Here is a 22637-nt window from a genome sequence, read left to right on the forward strand (position 1 = left end):
TAAAATGAATAAATAATAAAAAAAGTAAAATTGAGTAAACATAAATAGAATAAGCATAAATAAATCCATAATTAAAAAAGTCAAAAATAATATATATTTTTTTACTTATACTTACTTACATATTTGTTTTTTGTTATATTTGATATAAATAAATAAAACAGGTAAAGCATACAGAATAAATTAATAAATCAAAAATATGCAAATAAATAAATACAAATAGGTAAATATGCAAATACATATAAATAATAAATACATAAGTAAATAAATATAAACATAAAATAAGCAAATTAAATAAGTCACATTATTAAATAAAAAATAACAAGCTAAAGTAAATAAATCTAAATAATAAAAGTATAAATAAATGCATAAATAAATGCATTAAAAAAGTTGAAAAAAAATACATAGCATTAATCAACCAAAAAAATAATATTTAAAAAGAATCTACAATATTCTTCTTAGCAATGAATATTATTCATCTATATCTATATTCATCTATAATCAAACAAAAAAAAGCACAAATAAATAAATACATTTTTACTTACACTTATTTACATTTGTTTTTATATTTTTGGTTATATTTTACATAAATAAAACTGGTAAAGCATAATAAATACATAAAAAATGTGCAAATAAAACAATATTAAATAAATACAAATAGGTAAATAAATATAAACATAAAATTGGCAATTAAATAAGTGAAAATATTAAATAAAAAATAACAAGCAAAAGTAAACAAATCTAAATAATAAAAGTATGAATAAATGCATAAATAAAAAAAATAAAAATAAATAAATAAATAGGAAAACAAAAAAAAAATCTATAATATTCTTAGCAATGCATACTATTAATCGAAATTAAGTTTTGATATATTTACAAAATATCTTCATGGAACATGATCTTTACTTAATATCCTAATGATTTTATGGCATAAAAGAAAAAATGATTGTGCTACTTAAGACTGGTTTTGTGGTTTAGGGTCAAATATATTTCTTTCTCAGTTTCTCTCTCCTCGTGTCCTGCGCTCATATGGTGTACATCTCCAATCTGAAGTGTTTACAGTAACAGAGCAAAGCTATGAATACTATTCAGCACAGTGATGATGGTGTACAGTACGTCTGAAACTGTTATCATACCAAAAACTGGGTCTGTAAAGTGAAATGAATAACCCTGGCTTTGAGTAAATGGGATATATTTAATTAGTTGATAAACTATTACCAGCAAACATCCCCTTCCACATCAATCAACGTCACATTTTTGCACAATGCTGTCAAGTTTTCCTGGAGCAAAACAATAAATGTTGTACATCATATTTACAAATGTTGATACTATAGAACGAAATGTTTGTATTACACATCCTCCAACAGTAAACATCATTTGTCTTCCTCCATATGGAAACTGCACAGCCAGGTTCACTGGGAATCTAGAGTCGAGCTATGAGCGTTTAGCATTTATTTCATTTGAAACTATGACAGAAAGACATCAAGAAGCCAGAAATGCTGGAAATGTTGCTCAGCCAAGACAGTCTTAAGATCCAGCTGCTCACTGCAACAGATACTCATCGTTTTAAGTCAGAAACGATGCAGGATTTTGAGAACAACGACCTTCCAAACTATGATATTTTGTCTACCGTTTACCAAGGCTGCATTTATTTAATTAAAAACACAGTAAAAACAGTAAAATTGTAAAATATTTTTACAGTTTATAGTAACTAGTTCTCTAGTTGAATATGTTTTAAAATATAAATTAATTATATTTTAAAACATATTCAACTAGAGAACTAGTTACTTTAAACTGTATGTAATTTCAGTATGAATAAACCAAATAAATAAATAAATAATACAAATAATTAAAAGTGAATAAACGTAAACACAAAAAAGTATGAATAAATTATTTTAAAAATGTATTAATTAATAATGAATTATTATGAATAAGTACAAAATGGTAAATAAATATAAACAAAAAGAAGTAAATACGTGAAATTACTGAACAAATAAAAATCAATTTCAGTTAATTTAAATAAAATTAGGTAAACAAATGTCAATTAAACAAAAATAAGTAAATAAGTGAAATTTATTTTAAACAAAAAAGTTAAAAAAAAATCAATAATAACCAAATACATAAATAAATAAATAAATACAAATAATTAAAAGTAAATAATTCTAAACAAAAAAGCAATAAAAGTGAATAAAAAAAAAAGTAGAATAAACGTAAACACAAAATAAGTATGAATAAATTAATTTAAAAGTGTATTAATTTTTTTTGCTTAAGAAATACAATTATGAGAAATGTCAATTAAAAAATAAATAAGTAAAAGTGAACAAAATGTAAACACAAAAAAAGAATAAATACAATTCATAAATAAAAAAAAATAAAAAAAACATTTTACAAATACAAATCAGCATATTAGAATGATTTCTGAAGGATCATGTGACACTGAAGACTGGAGCAATGATGCTGAAAATTCAGCTTTGATCACAGAAATAAATTACATTTTAAAATATATTCAAATTAAAAACAGCTATTTTAAATTGTAATAAATTTTATTGATTTTACTGAAGAAAATGCGGCCTTGGTGAGCTTCAAAAACATAAAAAAAAATCTTCTGTATACATAATAAGGTTTATCATTTCAGTTTCCTGAAAATAAATCGACAGCAAATGCTCTCTTGGCACACATCTGCTTTGCCCGTTGGGGCAGGAAAGTTGTCTCGAATTATAAGAATTAGCATGAAAAACAGGATGAAAGCACTTTCCTTCATACTTTATCTGGATTCAATGACGCTTCTCCTATTATCTGCTGTGAATTATGGACTATGAGTTTGCAGTCTTCTACAGAAGCGTACGCTGCTTGTTTTGAGCACACTGTGGTGCGAGATCAACCCACGGGACTAATATATACCCAACATACTCATTCCTCCTTTTCTGAAGCGTCTGTGTGCGTATACGTCTCCCACAAACCCCTGCAGTCGCTCAGTCTGCTCTCAACGTTTTACTTTTTTTGCCCTCTCTGTTCCAAAGGCTCTCCAATTTCACAAAAAGCAGCAGAAGCCGAAGCCGAAATCGAGAAATCTGGCCCCCGTGTCCAGAAAATATTCCCTTTCCTGTTTCCCCTCGCTGCCAGGGACCGCAGCGCGCCAACGCGGCCTGAAACTATGAGGAGTATTTTCAGCTCTGTAATTTGAAACACACACACAAAGACACATGCATCACGAAAACACACATCTCTTGAAGACCTGTGCATCTCAAACGCTTCATAACAGCTCCTCTGAAAGACACCATGAGTTTCCTAATTGACGCAAACCACAAAAGAGCGACTGCAGAAGATGCTGGGTATGGTTGTCATTTAATTTTTAAATTTAATTTTAAAAATAAATAAATAGAATAATTAAGCAAATGAATCTATTAAATTAATAAAAATAAAATGAAAAAATATCAAGCAAACAATTTTCACTTGAGTAATTATTTAAATCTAAAAAAAAATCTAAAAATACTTTTAATCAAATAAATAGTGTGATTTTTAATGTAAAAAAATATATATAACAACTTTTAAACATATATTAAATGTAACTATTCAACAAAAATCTGACAAAGGTATTAATAAAATAAATTAATAAAATTAATACGAATAAGATGTTTACTTATTATGCATTACTTATGCATTAAATGAAACTTAAAAAATAAGCAAACACTTTTCACTTTAAATCTTAAAAAACACCATAAATAAATAAAAAATGCTTTTAAACAAATAAATAGTGTGATTTTTAATGTAAAAAAATATATATAACAACTTTTAAACATATTAAATGTAACTATTCAAATAATATCTGGCAAAGGTATTAATAAAATAAATAAATAAAATTAATACGAAAAAAAATAAGATGTTTACTTATTATGCATTACTTATTTAAATGAAATTAAAAAAATAAAACACTTTTCAGACTGTTTAAATGTTTAAAAAACATAAATAAATAAAATAAAATTTAAACAAATTAATTTAATACAATTCAAATACGAATTAAAAATAATAACTTAATTTAAATAAAATATAAGAGAAATCTTAAATCTAAACAATTAAATTAAATTATACAATAAATAAATAATGTTAAATGTTAAAATGACACATTTGTTTTTTATTAATAAAATTAATCAATTAATAAAAAAAAATTACATTTAATTATTTTAATAGAATTGTAATTAAATAAATACATGTAAAAAATAATAATACAATTAAATATTAATAAAAAATGTTTTTTTTTTTTTTTACAAAAAGTATTAATAAAATAAATACAATTTTTTAAATATAATAAGAAGATGTTTACTTGTTATGGATTAATTCATTAAATCTAATTAAAAATAAGCAAACTCTTATGATTTTCAATTGACTAATTGTTTAAATTTTAAATAAAATAACCACTATAAATAAATAAAATTTAAACAATACATAAATAAATTGTGTGATTTTTTATGACACATTTATTATTTATTAATTAAGTTATTCTAAATAAATTAGTTAATAAATAAATTAAAAAAATTAATTTAAGTTAAATTAATAGAAAACAAAAACAAATGAATATTGTGATTTTTGACAAACATATTCATAAAATAAATGTAAAAAACGTCAAAATAAAAAGATGTTTACTTGTTCACTTATTATGGATTAATTATTTAAATAAAATTTAAAATACGCAAACACTTATGATTTTCACTTGACTAATTCAATAAAATAACACCATAAATAAATAAATTTAAATTTAAACAATAAATAAATAGTGCACTTGTTATTGGAAAAATGCAATAAGAAAATAAATACAACTAAAATAAATTTAATTAATTTAATAATTTAAATAAAATGTAAAAAGAATCTTAAATAATAAAATTAAATGAAATTAATAAATAAAAATCACACAATAAATAAATACAATGTAATTTTAAAAACAAATAAATGTTGTGATTTTTATTTGCCATTTATTAGTAAAATGAATAAATCAAATATTCCATTTGATTATTATATAAAATCTAAACCTTTTAAATCTAAAATAAATAATAAAATTAAATTAATAAAATAAGTTTATAATTTTACTCATTATAGATTTAGAAGAAATGTAAAAAAAATTTTAATTTTCACTTGACTAATTGTTTAAATTGTTCTAATTGCTGTGTGTGTGTGTGTGTGTGTGTGTGTGTGTGTGTGTGTGTGTGTGTGTGTATATATATATATATATATAAAATAAAATAAAATAAAATAAAATATTGTATTAACTTGCCAAATGTATTAATAATATAACGGCTTCTCTGAAAGACATGACAAGTTTCCTAATTGCTGTAAACCCCAAAAGTGTGACAGCAAAGGATGCTGGGTATAAAACGCCATCAAACCCGATGACCTTTCAAATCTTCGTGAATCACAGGAATGTTCCAGATTCAAGCTTTAATGACAGTAGTTGACATATAATATTGATTGCCTCAGAAAATTATTTTGATTCATCCCTCAAATAAACCCAGTAAGGCATTTACAATGAAAGACAAGCGGCCAGGGTTTAGAAACAGAAATGTGAGGCTTGTGTTTTGGTTAAAGCACTTAGATGAATCATTCAGAAAATGACTGTTTATTATTCAAGCTGTGAAGTGTCTAAATCGTTCTTTTAGGGACGGATTGGATGGATGAACGACTGACCGGGCCTTTTCAGTAATTGGGCCTTGTCTTTGGAATGACTTGCCAATTGAGATCAGAACGGCTCCTAATCTGACTATTTTTAAATCACTTTTAAAAACTCATTTGTTTTCAATGGCCTATTAGGTCTTTTTTGTTTACTTCTTTTCTTAATTATGTGTCTTGTTTCCTTTAAATTTTTATTGTGGATGTTTCTAAGTGTAAAGCACTTTGGTCAGTCTTGTGGCTGTTGGAAATGTGCTATATAAATAAAGTAAACTTGAAACTTGAAACTTGACATAACTGCAGTGCTGAAATGCTGAAAACAGAGGGTGTATGGATAGTTTTTGGCTTGTCTGTTGCTGGTCTCCTTGTGTGAGTGAAAGTTAGCAGGTGAACAGACTTTATAGTGACAGAATGCAAGTTCAACATGCAATATAACCTTGCCTGCTTTAAGTGTAAAGCAATGTGTGTTTTTAACATTTATTCCCTGAAGTACTTCCACTGCAAGTGCATTACTGCAATTGTGATTTTACTTGACTAATGTAGATTAAATAAATAAATAAATAGATAAATAGATAAATAAAAACATTTATTTAAAAAAAAAAAAATCACTTAGGAAAAAATGTCACTTAATAAATAAAATAACATCATAAATTAAGTTCAATTAAAAATAAATAAACAAACAGTTTGATTTTTATTTGAAAAAGTTTATTAAGAAAATAATAAATAAAAAGAATACAAATAAAATAAAAACACATTTAGTTTAAATAAAATCTTAAAAAGAAATCTTAAATAAATAATATAATTAAACAAAAAATAAATAAAATCATACAATAAATAAATAAAATACATTGTAAGGATAAATAGTGTGATTCTTATTTGACACATTAAATGAAAAAAATCTGACAAAAGTATTAATAAAATAAATAAATAAAAAAACAAAATAGTAAGATGTTTACAGATTAATTAAAAAACACCATAAATAAATTAAATTAAAACAATAAATAAATTGTGTGCTTTTTATTGGAAAATTTTATTTAGAAAAATAATGAATATGTGAATAATTATTTATAAATTTTATTATAAAATAATAATTAATCAAATGAATAAAAATAAATAAATTAAGTTTAATTAAACTAAATAAAATCTAAAATAATTCATGAAGTAATTTTATTATTTATTTTAGATTTATTAAAATCAATAAGTGAAAATAAAATCTTACAATGAATAAAAAAATAAAATCTATCAAATAATATTTTTTAAATAAATTGTGATTTTTCTTTGACACATTTATTAATAAGATTAATAAACAATAAATACATTAAATTAAATTATAAAAGTAGATTGTATGATTTTGATTTGACATATTTATTAATAAAGTAAATAAATAAAATATATAAAATTAAGAAATAAATTATTAAATGTAACCATTTAAATAAAATCTACAATAAATCTTAAAAATCTGAGAACAACAATACAATTAAATTAATAAAGAAACAAATAAATTGTGATTTTTTTTTTACAAAAGTATTAATAAAATAATTTTAATTTAAAAAATATAATCTGTTTATTTATTATTGATTAATTAAAATTAAAAATAAGCAAACATTTTCACTTGACTCATTTTTTAAATCTTAATATAACAAATAAATAGAATAAAATAACACCATAAATAAATTAAATTAAGTTAAACAATACATAAGTACTGTACTTTTTATAAAAAAAATAAGAAAATGAATACAAATAAAACTAAATAAATCAAATTAATAAATTTAATAATTTAAATAAAATCTCAAAGTAATCTTAAATAGATCTAAAATAAAAGTATATGAAATCAATAAATACAAAATCATACAATTACTAAATTTACATTTTAAAAATAGATAAAGAGTGTGATTTTTATTTGACATTTATTTATCAAATGTATAAATAAAATGAATAAAAATAGATTAAAAATAAAGTATTAAATGTAATTATTATAGAAAATCTTAAATAAACAGTAAATAATAAAATACATGAATAAAAACATTTTTTTTACAAAAACATTAGTAAAATAAATAAATACAATTAATACAAATATTTTACTTATTTATATTATGGATTAATTATTCAAATGAAATTTAAAAAAAATAAGCAAATTAAATGAAATCATTTCATACAAATTATACAACAAATAAATTAAATTAAAATAAATAAATAAATTGTTATTTTTATTTGACATTTAATAAAATAAATAAAAATAAAATAAAATACATTCTTAAATTTAATTATATAAAATCTTAAATAATACAATAAATTAACAAAGATAAATAAATACAGTTATATTTTGACAAAAGCATTAATAAAAATAAATAAATAAATAAATAAATAAATACAATTAATACAATTAATAAAAATAAAACAATTTGACTTATTATGGATTAATTATTTAAATTAAATAAAAAATAAGCAAACACTTATGATTTTCACTTAGCTGTTTAAATCTAAAATAAATTAAATAATAAAATCAAATCTACTGTAATATTAACTTGACAAATCTATTAATAAAACTAATACATAAAAACTTAATAAATAAAACTACTAAAACATATTAAAAATGTGACTAGATGGATAGAAAGATAGACTTTTTTTCCGAAAGCATTTATAAATTAATGTCAATATTTTTTTTTTCCAAAAAATCAGCATAATCCCATAAATGCCATTGATACAGCTTGTATCTTGTTCCAATAAATCCAAAACACTAACATAACTAAAAATGGACAGTTACACCTCACGGTGATGAGGAGGTTAGGGATGCACCAAACCACAAGCCAGAGTCTAAAAACAAAATCTAGTCTGTGCTTGGAGCGGTGGTTTGGTGCGAGTTAGGCCCTTAAATATGCATTTATCATGTAAAAATCAAGACGCAGCAGGAAATCTGAAAGCGAGCGGCTCTCGAAACCACAAACACGGCCGTGCCAGCTACCTAAATACAGCCGTGTGCTTGAGCGTACATGAGCGCTGATTACAGATCCTGCTCGTGCCGTCCAAAAGCGCAAATTACACACTTTGGCCTCTTCCCATAAATACCACGTACAATTAGCCTCTATTTTTACCCCACCTGTCTATATCAGACAATCTGTCGAAGAAACGCGGTCGCTCCATAAAACGGCCGCTTTTCATGTAAGCAATATTTTACGGGCTCTGTGTGTCTATAAACAACACAGCAGCTTTCAGATGAATTAAAATAAATGATTTTTTTACCAACGTCTTAATAAAATAATTAATAATAAGTTAAATGTGACTTCTTTTGACACATTTGTTAAATGTAATAAATAAATGATATTTAAAATAAATAAATGTAACTATTTAAAATAACCTCAAATAAATCTTATATAAATCTAAAATAAAACAATTAAATAATAAAAAAACATTACTAAATATTGTGATTTTTATGACAAAAGTATTAATAAAATAAATAAATAAAAAAATTTAAATAATAAATATTAAAGTGTGACTTCTTATTTGACACATTTATTAATGATATATATATAAATTAGATAAATAAAATTAAATAAAAATAAATTAAATTTAACTATTTAAACTATTTTAATATTTTTATTTTATAAAAAAATAATAAATTATTAAATTTAACTATTTAAATAAAACCCTCAAAAAATCTTAAATAAATCTAAACTAATACAATTAAATTAATAAAAAATATGACTAAATATTGTGATTTTTTTTTAACCAACGTCTTAATAAAATAAATAATTAATAATAAGTTAAATGTGACTTCTTATTTGACACATTTGTTAATGTAATAAATAAATGATATTTAAAATAAATAAATGTAACTATTTAAAATAACCTCAAATAAATCTTATATAAATCTAAAATAATACAATTAAATAATAAAAAACATTACTAAATATTGTGATTTTTTTTGACAAAAGTATTAATAAAATAAATAAATAAAAAAATTTAAATAATAAATATTAAAGTGTGACTTCTTATTTGACACATTTATTAATGATATATATAAATTAGATAAATAAAATTAAATAAAAATAAATTATTAAATTTAACTATTTAAACTATTTTAATATTTTTATTTTATAAAAGAAAAATAAATTATTAAATTTAACTATTTAAATAAAACCCTAAATAAATCTTAAATAAATCTAAACTAATAAAATTAAATTAATAAAAAATATGACTAAATATTGTGATTTTTTTTACCACTGTCTTAATAAAATAAATAATTAATAATAAGTTAAATGTTACTTCTTATTTGACACATTTGTTAATGTAATAAATAAATTATATTTAAAATAAATAAATGTAACTATTTAAAATAACCTCAAATAAATCTTATATAAATCTAAAATAATACAATTAAATAATAAAAACATTACTAAATATTGAGGGGGGTTTATGACTAAATCATTAAATAAATAAATTCATTAATTATTAATAACGAATTACCAAAAATAAAATATGTTTAATTATTATTAATTATTTTATTAATTATTAATTATTTAAATGACATTTAAAAATACTCAAGCACTTATAATTTTCACTTGACTTATTGTTTAATAAAATCTAAATAAATGTAAACAATAAATAAATAGTGTGCTTATTGGAAAAATGTATAAGTAAAAATAAAATTCATAAAAAAAATAATAATTGTATTATTTAAATAAAATCTAAAATAAATCTTAAATAAATCTAAAATAAATAACATTTAATAAAATTAATAAATAAAATACCATAAATAAATCAACTTAGATTTTAAAAATAAGTAAATTGTGTGATTTTTATTTGACACATTAATAAAATAAATAAATAAATAAAATTAATACAAATAAAAAATAAATTACACACTTTTGCCTCTTCCCGTAAATACCACATACAATGCTCTATAAAACGGCCGTTTTTCATCACCCACCGCATGCAAGCATTGTTTTAGGGGCTCTACGATGACAAATGGCTGTTTTACGCATGAGCTCCGGTCTATAAACAACAGCGCAGCTTTCAGACGTGTCTCAAGCGCCTGTGTTTACATTGTGGCCCGTGCATCAGTCCTGTGGAAGAGCCGCGGAGCTGTCGGGACGGGCGAGAGCCTGCCTGTGTTTCTGTCAGCACAGGAACATGGCTGTGGGGTTTTAAGGTTTTGTGAGTAAACAGAGGGCCGGTTATAAGGCCTGTCAGGCTGTGTTTTGTAAGGGTTGGCCTGTGACGGCTCATTAAAGGCGCTGGAGTGAATGCGATGGTAATGGGCTGGTGGGCGCACACGCCACTCTTGTGGTGCCAGCTGGATGTGGTCACAAAACAAGCTGGCCTGTCAGGAATCAGACTCAGTTGAGAGAGAGAAAGAAATCAGACTTTTCATCTTTGCAAAGTTTTAGATCCCCCATGACACTCTCAGGAAAAAAAAAGGTACAAAAGCTGTCACTGTAGCAGTACAAACACATACCATTTAGGTACTAACATGTACGTTTAGAGGTAAATAAGGTACAGGTGTAGCTTTTAAAAAGAAACCAACTGTACCTTAGAATAGAGGAATACTTTAAAATAGAGGAAAACTTTATTACATAAACTGAAGTATTGTTGTCTTTTTTTTTACAAGATAAATTCATGTACCAAGCAAAACTGCTATAAATAAATATAAATATAAATGTGACCACAAAACCAGTCATAAGGTTAAATTTGACAAAACTGAGATGTATACGTCTCATGAGAGCTAAATAAATAAGCTTTCTATTGATATATGGTTTGTTAGGATAGGACAATATTTGGCCGAGATACATCTATTTGAAAATCTGGAATCTGAGGGTGCAAAATATCTAAATACTGAGAAAATCACCTTTAAAGTTGTCCAAATTAAGTTCTTAGCAATGCATGTTACTGATCAAAAATTACATTTTGATATGTTTACAGTAGGAATTTTACAAAAAATCTTCACGGAACATGATCTTTACTTAATTTCCTAATGATTTTTGGCATAAAAGAAAAATCAATAATTTTGACCCATACAATGTATTTTTGGCTATTGCTACAAAAATAACCCAGCGACTTAAGACTGGTTTTGCACGAATGCATGAATGAATGTATGATTGAATAAAAAGAATTAAAGGGAAACTGAAAAATATCAAGCAAATTTCTTCATAAAATTTGCTTGATTTTGACACATTTTTTTTTTCACTCGATTATTTATTTAAATAAAATAAATGCATGAATAAATTAAAAGAGAACTAAAAGGGGAAATGAAAACCAAGCCATTTTCTTCAGGAAAATGGAAAAAAAAAAAATAAGTGTGATTTTACTTTTTTATTTATTATTTAAATAAAATGAATGAATGAAACAAAAGAGAATAAAAGGGAAAAATCTAAAATCTTACTTGATTACTTTTTAATAAAATGAATGAATGAATGAATGAATGAATGAAGAGAGACTTAAAGGGGAAAAAACAAGCAATTTTCTTTATGAAAATAAAAAAGTGATTTCTACTTTCTAATTATTTTAATAAAATGAATGCATGAATGAATGAATGCATGAATGAATGAATGAATGCATGAATGAATGAATGAATGAATGAATGAATGAATGAATGAAGAGAGACTTAAAGGGGGGAAACATCAAGTAATTTTCTTCATGAAAATAAAAAAGTTATTTTCTACTTTATTTTAATTAGATGAATGCATGAATGAATTAATGAATAAAAAGAGAATCAAAGGGAAACTGAAAAATCAAGAAATTTTCTTCATAAAAACAAAAAATAAGTGAGATTTTTATTTGATTCATTATTTTAATAAAATGAATGAATGAATGAATGAATGAATGAATGAATGAAGAGAGACTTAAAGGGGAAAAAACAAGCAATTTTCTTTATGAAAATAAAAAAGTGATTTCTACTTTCTACTAATTATTTTAATAAAATGAATGCATGAATGAATGAATGAATGAATGAAGAGAGACTTAAAGGGGAAAAAACAAGCAATTTTCTTTATGAAAATAAAAAAGTGATTTCTACTTTCTACTAATTATTTTAATAAAATGAATGCATGAATGAATGAATGAGAGAATTAAAAGGAAACTGAAAAATCAAGAAATTTTCTTCATAAAAAACAAAAATAAGTGAGATTTTTATTTGATTAATTATTTTAATAAAATGAATGAATGAATGAATGAATGAATGAATGAATGAAGAGAGACCTAAAGGGGGGGAAAATCAAGCAATTTTCTTTATGAAAATAAAAAAGTGATTTTCTACTTGAATTATTTTAATAAAATGAATGCATGCATGAATGAATGAATGAATGCAAAGAAAATTAAAGGGAAACTGAAAAATCAACCAATTTTCTTCATGAAAACAAAAAATAAGTGAGATTTTTACTTGATTAATTATTTTAAATGAATCAATGAATCAATGAAGAGAGACTTGAAGTGGGGAAAAAAAAATCAAGCAATTTTCTTCATGAAAATAAAAAAGTGATTTTCTACTTTATTTTAATAAAATGCATTATAGAATGAATGAATGAATGAATGAATGAATCTCACACACTACAACTGTGTTCACTTCTGATCAGATCACATGAGAAGACGAACAGGATTCAGAAACTCAAATCTGACATTACACCAACACCTAACTACACCTGAGAAGCGCCTGACAGGAAAGACTGGGAACACATCCAGGAGCAGATCACACAGGTGTGCGTTTGAGATCACGCCAGGCCTCAGACGTCTGATCTAGACGCTAATCTGCTCAGTAAAGTGTCAAAGGTGCCAGCTATTTGCTCAGAGATCAGCGTGGGTAATATCTAATCCAGCATGACCTCATCTGATTCACCAGAGCTTTATTTACCGTCAGAAGACAGCACAAACACACAGAGAAACCTCCAATGAGGTCAGCGCTCTGCACTGATGAGGACTGTGGGAATGTTTGGTCTGATCTGACCCCAACTTCCTCGTTCTTGCAGAAATCAGTGGGATTGATTGGCTCTCAAACAGACGACAGGTTTCGACAGTCAAAAACAGTCAGGTATCGTACTGTATTGTTTCCCAGGGTTCAGTGGTTTCTCATGGCTTTACCAGCTCATGACAAACAGCAGAGTGAATGGAGGAGTCTATCAACCAATCAGAATGAGCTGCTGAAGTAACGACCTGATTTTATTGGCTAAAGGTAGAATATAAAACCAGAGATGTGAATGGAGTGACTAATAAAGTATGGCCATTCAAAAGTGTAATTTTACTTTATTAAACTGATCAAAAGTGGTAGTAGAGACATGTTATGAATTATTTATTTTTCAAATAAATGCTGTTCTTTCTATTCATCAAAAAATTTAGGCTAAAAATGTAGCACAGCTTTCACAAAAATATGATTTGTGAAGGATCACATGACACTGAAGACTAAAGTGATGATGCTGAAAATTCAGCTTTGATCACAGAAATAAATTACATTTTGTAAATTGTAATAATATTTCACAACTTTACTGTTTACACTATATTTTTAATCCAATAAATGCAGCCTTGATAAGCTTTCAAAAACATAAAAAAATAAAATTACCAACCCTAAACTTTTGAACATACTGTACACATATCTCCTTAAAAGTCAATATGTATGCTTTTTTCTAGTTTTGCTCAGCACTGATAATGATATAAAGTAAATTGTTGCTAGAAACCGCTTATTGTAAGAGCAATTTCTACAAAAAGATTTTTTTTAAATCCAGTAAATCAGGAATGACAGAAAAGATTGTGGAAAGGCCAGCACACAGTGGTGGAAAACTTAACTTCAGCTCACACAAAAGTAATTTTTTGTTTAAAACATTTTCATGCTTTGAAATATAGGAAGAAATTTAACTAACCGAAATGAAACTGAGTAATTAGAAACAAAATGATATGCAAAAATAAACAGATGTCAAACATGATCACCAAAATCCCTGACCAATGTGTTTGTGTAGTTGTTTCAGATGTAAATGGCAGTACAGCTGGCAGTATAGGAATAAACCTATACATAATCTGAAGCACTAGAGATGAAGCAGGTCAGAGTAAGTTGACAGACCCAGTCATGAAGCTGTTTTAAAAGAAGATGTCTGTACGGTACCTGAACCGCTGACTGCTGGGCCCGTGGGTCAAAGAGGCGGAGCTTTTTGTCCTGAGGAAACGAAAAAACACAGGTTAAAATATAACATTTATTAATAATAATAAAAACATAAGACTGTACTGAGGAATGTTGTTTAAAAAAAATTAAATAAATTATATATATATATATATATATATATATATATATATTTTTTTTTTTTTTTTTTTTTTTTTCCTTCTCTGGCAAATCTAACAGGCAGTCTTTGGTCTCATTAATCTATTATTTAAATATTATTTATGGAATATTTAATAAACTACAATTCAGTCAAAAGTACAAAGGCAGAGCTTTAACATACTTTGTTTAAGAGCAAACTGTTTTGGCTGAGGGCAAAATCTCATCACATTGTATTTTATGTAACTTCAATGCTGTAATTACCATAATGAAAAAAATAGCATTATTTGATACAAATAATAGCAGTATTTAAAAATAGTATTTAGTATTGGGAAAAGGTGTGTGTGTGTGTGTGTGTGTGTGTGTGTGTGTGTGTGTGTGTGTGTGTGTGTGACATTATTCTTACATTAGGTGGCTACAACACACTGTTTTTTGAGTGAGTCAGCAGTAAAGACTTTTATATTGATTGAAACTAAATGCTGTGATAAACAAGTAAGTTAATCAGAACAATAGCCTGATGCAGCTAACAAATGCACTCAGTAGCACTGTCATCGGAAATCGCCCTAAACAGATGAAAGGATAGTACGACAAAGATAACGCTTTCCACAGCAGACATTCAAACTAATGTTTTATTGTGAATATAAGATTGAGCTGAAGAATGAATGCTGTATCAGATGCAGGTAATCACACTTGCTTAGTCCATCTCTCTCTCATAATACTCTACATAATACAGTGAGCTTTTACTACAGTAATACAATAAGCTTTCAATGAAGCAACTCAGTGTTCCTTCGTTACTAGTTCTAAAGTGACGTTTTTTAATTAGTTATTGAGGCTTGGGCTCAGCTGTTAAACTGTCAAACTGTAGCAGAAGGAAACAGTTTAAAGATCTGGCCGAAGTGAGGTGTCCTTGGGCGGTTTCATGAGTGCAGGACAACTGTTGACGATCTGGACCTCGCATGTCTCAAAAACTTTGACGTAAATTTTCAAAAAGACATTATCTAATTTAAAAACTGCATATTTGTACTATATATGTTTACATTCTCACCTGAAAACCTCTTAAAACTACATTCCATGACACAAAAACACAAAGATATTGTACTCAGCAGACATTCAAATGTTTTATTGTAAATATAAGATTGAGCTGAAGAAGTGAGGCGTCCTTGGGCAGTTTCATGAGTGGAGGACGACTGTTGACGATCTGGAGCTTGCATGACCGAAAACTTTGACGCAAATTTTCAAAAAGACGTTATCTAATAAAGAAAAACTGCATATTACTATCTACAAGTACATTCTCACCTGAAAACCTCTTAAAAATACATTCCATGACACAAAAACAAACAAATGATACTGGATTTGGGCATCCGCCATAACACTGGCTGTAAGAAGTACCGCAAGCGGAGTGATACAAACTGTAAAACAGTTCTGATATTTAGCAGAATCTCATGTTTATGTAAATTCAATGCTGTATAACAGAGCGCTGTCTTTGTACTTTTGACTGAATTGTCTAGCAACTTTTATGATGGCTGTTGTTGTTGCTGCTGTTTATTAATCAGCCAATCAGATTTGAGGACCAGAAAGAACTGTTGTATAACTAAATTATATCATGCATCTACATTTAAAAAACAAGACTGCTCTGTAGATAGCAACACCATGCCTCATTTTCCCACAGTCGTGATGCGGTTGCATCAAAATCCTAAAAAAAAACATTTTCATGACTGTAATGTGACTCTTCAGGCCTTTGTTTGAGTGCGCTGTCTCTCGATTATTATCATACGGTAGAAATGGCTTCATGTGGTATTTGTTATGAGTCTGTCAACAGAACTGGCAGCGTAAAACCCGCTGCAGACCGAACTCGACGTCAAAATCAGTTCAGTCAATCAGTGACCATCAGACGACCCCATCACACTCCAACACAGCCAATCGGGACACCTGAACGGGATCAGCGAGAGGAAATGAGCGCTAATAGGAACAGGCTGCGACCGGCACTACGTCTTTAACTCGACACAACAGATCCTTAATGAAGACCAGAGACTGACACATTCTCTCAAGAGTCCCCACAGATAAGAGCCAGGAAAATACACAAGCGTTGCGCAAAATAGTCTATATCTAAGCAGGATGAACAACATAGTTTAGTAGTTCTATGGCATGCTTTTCTTTTAACCGAATAAATAAGTGTATTTTTAGTCAACATTGTCTCTAAAATGCATTTAAATGCCGCCTACGTAGGCATTTCACCAGTGTGGTTTCAGTGCTGAGAGACAGACATTGAGAATAATGCTTTTTTACCCATGATGCACCCAGAAGACGTTGTCAGTAACCACAGCTCCTCTCCAGACAAACACCCCAGACACAAGTCATCCAAACCAAGACAACAAATCAACACAACAGCATCCGCTCGCACAGAGCCACAGTGTTTTACGGCTACTACTGTTTTACTTCAAATGAAAAGAGTAAAGCCATGACGAATAATGCAATGGTTTTCAAACACTACTGTATAATGTTAGTTTGCATGTGAAATGAGTAATAATGGACTGCGAGTGTGAAAGCTACTTGGAACAGCATACTACCATGTTAAATAGTATTTTAGCAGTATGCATACTTCAGAGCAAAGAAAACTGTGCAGAATACTGTGTTCTACAATGCAAAATAATAAGCATTTTTTGTTTGTTTGTTTAAAATAAAAATGTTAATTTGCAATTGAGATTATTATTTTTTTCTTTGTTTAAAATAAAAATGGTAATTTGCAGTTGAGATTTTTTTTTATTTTATTTTTTGTTTAAAATAAAAATGTTAATTTGCAGTTGAGATTATTATTATTTTCTTTGTTTAAAGTAAAAATGGTAATTTGCAGTTGAGATTATTATTGTTTTATTTTATTTTTTGTTTAAAATAAAAATGTTAATTTGCAGTCGAGATCATTTCTGATGACTATTATTATTAAAAAAATAAATATTTATTTTATTATTTGTTTCAAAGTTCAAAACCTGTTAAGATCATTTTTGTACTTTTTAACAACAACAATAATAATACATTTATATTATTGTTATTGTTGTTATTATTGTTACAAAATACTTACATTGAAAAGTAATTTTTACTTTGATTTATTATTATTATTATTATTATTAACAATATTCTGAACCAAATAATAACAATACAATATAATAATATAATATTTTCATAACATAATATTTAGTTTTTAATAATGTTAATAATAATAATAATAATAATAATAATAATAATCATTATTGTTATTAAGTAGTGAAGTACCTACATTGAAAAGTAACTTATACTTTGAACATGATAATATTTATAAATAACAACAGTAATAATAATAATAATAATAATAAGTATTAATATTATTATTATTATTATTAACAACAATACTTAAAAAATACTCCAAACAAAATAATGAGATAATATAATAATAGTTTCAATAAATTAGTACTCATATTTATAATCATATAATCAACTAATTATCATATTTTGTTTTTAATAATCTTAATAATTCATTATTATTACATATTGCTTTATGTTATTTGGTTCAAAAACTGTTTAGATCATTTTGTATTTTGCAATAACAACAACAACAACATCAAAATAATAATATCACCACAAATAATAATATCAATTCAATTCAGGTTTATTTGTATAGGTATATATTTTTCCATCAAACTTGTAGCAAAATTTTGTAGTGCTGTAATTGAACTGATTTGAAAATAATAATAATATTTCACGATTAATTAAAATATTACAAATAATAACATTATTATTATATATATATATAGTTTACTTTGAACAAGATTATATAATAATAATAATAATAATAATAATAATATTATTATTATTAACATTAATTAATTATGAATTATTTTTATTGTTATTTGTGGTATTATTATTATTATTATTATTATTATTATTATTACTATTATTATATTATATTGTGGTATTATTTATTATTGGTTCAAAGTAAAAATATATATATATTATATAATATATATTTTATAAAAAAACATACTATTATTAAAATAATATAAACTGTAAATTAACATTTTTAATTTGTCACCCATGAGTAATTATTATTATTAAAATAATATAAACTGTAAATTAACATTTTTAATTTGTCACTCATCAGTCAATCAGGTGACCAAAGGTTGATGTTTAACCAACAACACTGCATTTAAAAAAGAAAAACAACCTTAATTGACCTCATTAAACATGCTAGTATTGAGGTTGTGTGATAATAATGTAGTAGATCATAGTGCTATAGTGTTTAAAATGTGTCAGTGCATAATGCACAACCATTTCACATGCTACTTCCAAAAAAAAGTGCACTACACAGTTTGTAATTTGTGTATAATAATCAGCCTACATATAACAATAAACCCATAGCCTACATTAAACTCATTTATATCCAGCAGCAGCTAGCAGTTTTCCTTCACTTTATCTCTTTAGGAGCATACAGTCTGTTATTGAAACGCTCTGTCATGCAGTTCTGCTGGTTTATTTGCTGTTTATAGGTTGACGCTGCAAACGGGGGCGTCATGCTCAGCCCACCCACAATGCCCTGCAGTCCAGAGAGAGATGGGGGTCAGTCTCACCGCTGAGCACTCAGACCAGACCTGACAGACCACACTGATCCCAGATCAGCCGCTGAGATCACAGTCAATGTAAACACACAGAATACCTGATCGCACATCAGAATCAGTGCGGCTGTAAACAGAGAGCCCTGATTTTACAGGGAGGCTTTTATTACACATCTACTTAAACTCAACAGACTACACACACAGTCTGACCCCTGACGCCCATCACAGACAGACCCTACACAGTCAAACACAGCTGTTTAATCAGTGTGTGTCATTTCAGCTCTCATTCTCACATTGATTTTAATGAGCTTCACTACGGATCCAGTAAACATACCACAATCGTCCTTGCTGCTAACAAACTGTGAACGGCAGCCCTGGATGATACAGTACAGTACAATAGAGTTTGTTTAAATGTTAGCAGCTTAACTAAAATGGTTAATTCACTGTCAAGCAAACAAAAAGAAAAATGAATAGATTTTTATATTTAATTTTTTGAGATTTTTTTTTATATTGTCTTGTCATGAGGTGTTATATTCTTTAGGATTTCTTTTAGGAAGGGTGGAATATAGCTTAGTATTATAATTACTGCACTATCTCAATACAAATAAAAATCTAAAATAAAAAATAAACAAAATAAAACAATGGGTCAAAACAAAACATCCCTTTTTGGCATGCGCATCAAATTAAATTTACTGAAGTGTTTTTTTTTTTTATATATATACATAAAAAGCATAAAAATGCAATTTCAAATGACTTTTGTGAAAACAAATACAAATAAATTTTTACAAATATTAATATAAATTGCAGTTGTTTTATAAGTAATGTACAAATATTTTAAACACAAATAAGTTTAAAACATTTTAATAGACTATTATAAAAATATCTGTATATAAATTAAAAATTCAATATAAAACACACACACACACACACACATATATACATATATACATATATATATATACTATAATTAAAATAATAATGTTTAATAATTATTCAATTAAATGAAATATTTTAAAATGCATATATATATATATATATATATATATATATATATATATATATATTGTCATAAAATATTTCAAATAAATAAATACAAATGAAAACAAATTAATATAAAACTGATTAAATAGATTTGATTATAAGTTAAAACATTTAATTATAAATAAATTATAATATACAATTTAATAAATTAATAAATATTTTTAAATCACTAAAAATAATATATAAAAATATAATAAAATAATAATAAATGTAATACTTATTTACTTAAATGAAATACTTTAAAATGCATAAATACATATTAAAATATTAAAAGAAATATAAATATAAAAAAACATATATATATATATATATATAAAAATTATATAATCCATTTTTACATACGTTTAAAAATTTTAATTATGAATATATTATAATATACTATTTAGTAAATGAATATAAATATTTGTTAAATAAATAAAAACATATAACAATTAAAATAATAATAAATTTAATAATGATTTAATAAAATAAAATGTATAAAACATTTATAAATACATATTCGAGTATTAAAACAAATATAGAAATAAAAATTAATGTAATAAAATATTTAAAAATAAAACAAACAAAAACAAACTAATATAAAACTATTCACAAATATTTGATTATAACCTTGAAAAATGTATGTTATATAATTATGAATACATTATAATATGCAATTTAATAAATTAATATATAAAATAAATGTGAATTAAAAAATCAATATAGATATTTTTAAAAGAAATTAAATTAATATGAATAAATATATACAATTTATATAAAAATAATTAAAATAATACATTTAATAATGATTTAATTAAATAAAATATTTTAAAATGCATAAATGCATAATAAAATTTTAAATTAAAAAATAATAAAATATATAAATATAAATTCAAAAACAAATACATTTAAAAATCTTTTTAAATAAATAAATACAAATCAAAACAAACTATTATAAAACGATTTATAAATATTTGATTCTAAGTTTAAAATTTTTTTAATAAACTAATAAAAAATATATAATATAGGGGAATTAAATATAAAGAAGAATTTAAATCAATATAAATATTTTTTATATTAATAAATAATATAAATAGGAATAAATAATAAATAAATAAATATATAATTAAGAATATCTAAATATAAATATCCAGCCACTGTTTTGCACAATATAAAATAACATTTTAGTACAAAAATGAAAAAAAAAAATGAAAAAAAAAAAAAAAATCACAAAGCACAAATTTTAACACAAATTAATTTTTCCTCATAAACCAATCCTAAAATGTGTCATCTATTACATTTACAACTACCTTGAATATTAGTAATAATATTTAATTAATAAGTAATAATGATGCTTAAATTAAGACCACTAATTAACTGCTTTAAATGTGGGGATCTAGTGTAAGTGTTTACTAGTTGCAAAGAAAAAAGAGGGGGAAAACAGCTTTAAATGAAATATTTTACACTTCTAGCATATTCATTCAAAAACACAAATAGCGTTACACATGAAAGCACAGTCAGTCACATTCCCGCAGTCACAAGCCCATAAATCAACACCTGTTTAATGCTTTGATGGTGTTTTTAAATCATAAGCGTCCACTGTGTCGCTGTGGATGAAAGCGCCTGCGTTCATGTGGCGAGCGTTTGTTGTCATAAAATATGCATGCCCATGCCTCCAAACGAGGCCAGTCACGAGCCACGCTCCCCTCTCCTCTTTTTTCCTCCCGTTCACCCAGGGGAAACATAGCTGCAATTGAACACACATGTTGGCGCTGCTTATTTGCTTTAATAAGGTGGATCTGGGGAGATTGAAGGGCCTATTTGCTTAAATTACAGCTCCACTCCACTGAGGCCACAACCTCTGAGCTCAGTCTATGATCCAGTGTCACGTTTCTCACTTTGCCCTGTTTTGATTTTTCTCTCTCGATATTTTAAGATTTTTATGAATTCTGGTCCACTATTATGCTGTCATGATGAGGCCTTATTCTTAACAGTTTAATATAAAATATAAAAATATATACATTTCAAAAAAATAATTTAAGACTTATTTATTTATTTATTTATAAAATTAAAATACATAAATACAACTCAAAATGTATTTAATAAATTACCAAAAATGCAAACTATTTAAAAGTATCAATTTGTCA

General features: G+C 25.5%; 1 protein-coding gene and 1 long non-coding RNA gene across 2 annotated transcripts in view; one reads left to right on the forward strand and one right to left on the reverse strand.

Moving 5' to 3' along the window:
• The window catches only part of LOC141333882 (uncharacterized), a 76570-nt gene extending 61780 nt beyond the window's left edge, over positions 1–14790 (reverse strand). The window contains exon 1 of the long non-coding RNA XR_012355433.1: positions 14738–14790. This is a non-coding gene — a long non-coding RNA (uncharacterized lncRNA). The remainder of the gene's footprint in view (positions 1–14737) is intronic.
• The window catches only part of LOC141343916 (mitochondrial import inner membrane translocase subunit tim16), a 257053-nt gene that overhangs the window by 206675 nt on the left and 27741 nt on the right, over positions 1–22637 (forward strand). The gene's annotated exons all lie outside the window — the stretch shown is intronic.

The sequence above is a fragment of the Garra rufa genome, chromosome 1, assembly GCF_049309525.1.
Source record: "Garra rufa chromosome 1, GarRuf1.0, whole genome shotgun sequence".
In the NCBI taxonomy this organism is placed as follows: Eukaryota; Metazoa; Chordata; class Actinopteri; order Cypriniformes; family Cyprinidae; genus Garra; species Garra rufa.